Here is a 4,612-nt window from a genome sequence, read left to right on the forward strand (position 1 = left end):
TATCTTGATATCTAAAGTTTAGCAAAATCTGAAAAACCCTAAAAGCCCAAAACACTCATATTTACAAACTTTAACACCTAAAACTCCATAAAATTTGGTATGAAACTTATAATATCACTTTAAAATAATTAAATTCAGGAAAATATCATCAAGGAAAATAAAAATTAAGTTATTAACATTTACCCTTAATTTATAAGTCAAAAATCAAGGTTTCATGAATAAAAAACTTGATTAGGTTGTATGTTTTATAAATAGCCTCATATATTTATAAAAGAATTGATTTTTTTTTTATAAAAGGAAAAGAGATGGAGGGCATTATACCCTCAAAATTCATCCACCCTCTCTCATATCTCAAACATTGGATTCCCAAAACAAGAAATCACTTTATATAAATCTACACTCTTCCCTCATCTCTCTCATTTCTCTCTCACACACTCCACCACACATTTCCTCTCTTCCCCTCTCTATGAACCACATAATTTTTCCAGAAAAATGAGTCTCAAGAAAGCAAAATTCATCTTCTTCAAGTGTTTTCTTAAGGTAATAAAAAAACCAAACATTATCCCTTCATTTCCACTCACAATTTCACCATTTCATGCACATTTTTCTACTTCTACACCATTCTATGGATGGATTCTGAATAATATGTTCATAACCATGATTTTTATGATGATGGTGGTAGTATTTCACCCAAAAACCAACATGCATGTGATGATCTTCATGCTTAGAGGCTTGATCATCAAAGTTTGTTGTTAAAAGCTTTCAAATAGGTTCATAAAGGATTATTCCCAAATAAATATCTAAAACTTCTTTTATGATTAAATCCGATTTTTCATAGAATTTAGACAACAAAACAAGATGATTTGGATTTATTCAGAAAATAAATCAGTTTTCTCGAATTATTGTTATTTTTTCAATAATATAGTGCAATAATTCGTATAAAACACTTTTGATGGTCAATAAATTCTAGTAAATTTCGTATATCACATATACACTGATTAAAGACTTTTCATGAAGCTTCATGTATTTATGTGGCTATTTTCTATTGATTTTGAATTTATTTTTGTTGAAGCAAAATAAATAGTAAAATATAATTATAAATGTCCAAAACAATATTGCATAATTTGCACATCTTCTAGACATCATAAGAACTCCATGACAATTTTCCCAGATTTTTCCAAGATGATTTCGTATTTTTCCTGATTTAATGAATATTTAAGGGATCAAATTGATGAAAAATAGCTACACTCATCCAAAATTCATGAGAATTTACCAGAAGACCTTATAATATATTAGAACTATAAATACAAATTTGGATCATTTTTCGATTCAATACGCTATTTTCTACTATTTTCTAAGATTAAATACACTTAAATCCATAAAATCGGATTACAATATATAAAAATCACCATTTGTATTTTTTACCAGATTATGTACAATGTAAATGAAGTTTGTAAAAACTTTGGTAATTTAGTTTAACTGTTTGATAATTTGTCACCAATTAATGATTATTTAAGAGAGTAAAACAAAGAAAAATAGCACAACTAAATGAAAATATATATTTTACTTTTCACAGTTTCTATGTGTATAATAACAATGTTAAGAAAAATTTGGGCAAATTTGAAAACAATTTTCTATTTATCTCCATTTTTGTTGGAATAAATGCACAAAAATCATAAAATCAGGTTAAACTGTCTAGAAACTCATTTTTATATTTTTTCCAGCTTAATTATGTTCAATGGTAGCATTATAAAAAGTTTAGGAATTCTTATCATCTAGATACTATTTTTAACGAATTTATATTTTTATGAAGGCTTAAAAATTGGGAAAAATAGTTAATCACATCAACAATTAAAGGGAAATTTTTTGGAAGACCTCTACTGTATTTAGAATGAAAATTCAAAGTTTGAGATTTTTTTGGAAAACTGTTTGATAATATTTTAAGATTTTAGGAGTTTAAAACACCTTTAAATGTATTGAAATACCCTCAATTAACATTACAAAAATCTAGAAAATATTATCCAAAATTATCTTAATTACATGAGTTATAAAAGTTCACCATTTCAGAAAAATGTTTGAAACTTAACAATATCAAAATTTTGACACAATATTTGCATAATTCTATTGTAGTATCAAGTATACTAGTATTAACTTTCTATTAGAGACTCATTAGTGTGTAACGTCATGTAGGAATCGATAGTGGTACAAGTGGAATGTAGTTCAAGATATCATCTGCATCATCTCAAAGTATTGTGAGTATTCACGACTCCCCCTATTTTCGGTTTTTAAATGTTTTGGGGGTGGAAAAGCATGTCCTAAACTATTTATGTTCGTTGTATTTATTTGACTCGTATAAACTTGGTTGCTATATTTTGCATATTGTGAGTATTCAGGACTCCCCTATTTTTGGTTTTTATGTTTTGGGGTGGAAAAGCATGTCCTAAACTATTTATGTTCGTTGTATTTATTTGACTCGTATAAACTTGGTTGCTATATTTTGCATATTGTGAATATTCACGCATTCTCCTATTTTCGATTTTTATTTTTTGGGGTGGAAAATCATGTTCGAAAAACTATTTATTGTTCGTTGTATTTAAATTAATTTGAATCAAACTTGATTACTATATTTTTCTATATTTCTCTATGTATGTCTATGTAACACGAAACATGAGACCTTATCATCTTAAGTCCCTTCCCTTTACACTTTAATGCAACCATTAACTCTTCGAGCCAATGGTCATTGTGGATATCACTATTAGGAATTCACAACTCCTCACTCGCCCGATTGCTTGAGTGCATGATACCATATAATCTATGGAACGATAAGCATAGATCTTGATAGGGCATCCGTCATAGGCTTGGTTAGGAACTCATTGTTTGCTCATACACAAACAAACTCGTTACTTATTATAGCAATAACCTTTGTATCTCATTATAACAACGAACTTTTGTTACTACATACTTATTTACTTGTTTTAGCAACGAAATTGGTTGCTCCTTATAGTAACAAACTTGTTTGCTCCTTGTAGCAACGAAGTCGATTGCTCATTAATGAAACTTGTTTACTCATTTTAGTAAAATACTTTATTTCCCATGAGAATATGAACATTGCATCTCATTTGGGCAACATACTTTACCTCTCATGATGACAGCGAACTTTGTTTATGCAAATTTATTACTTATTTTTGCAATATATTTCTAATTATGGAAAAATTATTACTCGCTTTAGCAACGAACTTCTATTCATGAAAACTTATTTACTTATTTTAGCAATGAACATTTGTTTATGGAAACTATTATCAATATTTAGATTATCATGAATTTTAAACTATATTATGTTATAAACTTGTGAGTACTCACCAACTATTTTTATAATTGACGCTCGTTTTACATGCTTTTTCAGGTATCATCGAGTAAGTGGCACTTAGGGACACTTCACTTTTAGGAGCATTCGCATGTGTTGTATTTCAATTTACATTGTAATTTCCTTTAAAAAAAATTGTTCAAACCCATTGAAAATTTGTAATGCTTTTTAATACTATGGTTGGTGTTGTCTTTTAACTTTTTCTATGAAACCCTTTGTACTGTCATGCCCTGTGTTTCCGCTTTAGCAGGGTGTGACATAAATTGTATCAGAGTCGAATGTTATAGAGAATACCGGTTTTCCTTTGGAGAACCACAACAATAGCCAAAAAATTTCAAAACATTTTTAAAATACTGAACATACTACTAGTATAACTAATTCGAGTCACATTATTGATTAAGTATAGTTTGGCCAGCTATGCTTAACTAAGGAAAGTTAATGCGAGGCTGGAAACGGTTATAGTAGAATTATGTTCAAATATTTTCAACTTGAACTTTTGAAAAACAAAAGTTTTCGGTGTGCGTACGGGCATTGCATATTATAGGCATTCCTCTCGGTGCACTTAGAAACTAAGTGCACTTTTACCACAATGCCTTTATTTAGAAATATTCTTATCCCTTATCAAGTGCTAGGTTAACCACTTAGGTTATATCACTAGCCACTCTAGTAGCAATGCACTTAGTACTGAGAATGGGTATTCCTTGGTAGCTATTGACTTTAGATGTAAGGTTAGTAGCTAGATATACACTAGTAATAATATTAAGTCAAAACCTATACCAAGTATTCCTTAATACCTCTTCATCATCTTCGTACTAGAGTTACAACGAGGAAAAAGCGTTTGATATTGACACAAATGCGGCTGAACTAGGCATGTGAGCAGGGATTATACAACTACTACCACCACCAGCACATCATCAAATCTGATTTGCTTTCAGAGTAATTAGAGGGGACACAATCAGTCCTAGTGTCCGAGTTTAGCAGCAGCACGACAGGTGGCAGCACCCGCTCCTGCAACATTGAGGCGCCGATGGCCAAGATCAGAGCCTTTCATTTGACAGCTGAGGAGCCACGAGCAGCGCCTGACGTGGTGACGGGTATGTATCTTTCACTTAACTCTTTTTTTATATTGTCTGTTACTTATGTTTATGTGTTTTATTATAGCATCCTTCTTAGTTAACGGAATATCAACTTTGGTACTATTTGATTAGGTTTCCACCCGATCTTTTATGTTGCTCGCACTTAGAAAGC

The 4,612-nt window shown here is 30.5% G+C and overlaps 1 long non-coding RNA gene across 1 annotated transcript; it reads left to right on the top strand.

Annotated features, from left to right (window-relative positions):
* Positions 1 to 344: 344 nt before the first annotated feature.
* On the top strand, positions 345 to 3,561 carry LOC145012358 (uncharacterized). The gene is made up of 3 exons (XR_013664456.1): positions 345 to 540; positions 2,191 to 2,252; positions 3,404 to 3,561. It is a non-coding gene; the product is annotated as an uncharacterized LOC145012358 (long non-coding RNA).
* The last annotated feature ends 1,051 nt before the right edge of the window (positions 3,562 to 4,612 follow it).

This window comes from Lactuca saligna, chromosome 8 (genome assembly GCF_052625555.1).
Source record: "Lactuca saligna cultivar CGN05327 chromosome 8, ASM5262555v1, whole genome shotgun sequence".
In the NCBI taxonomy this organism is placed as follows: domain Eukaryota; kingdom Viridiplantae; phylum Streptophyta; class Magnoliopsida; order Asterales; family Asteraceae; genus Lactuca; species Lactuca saligna.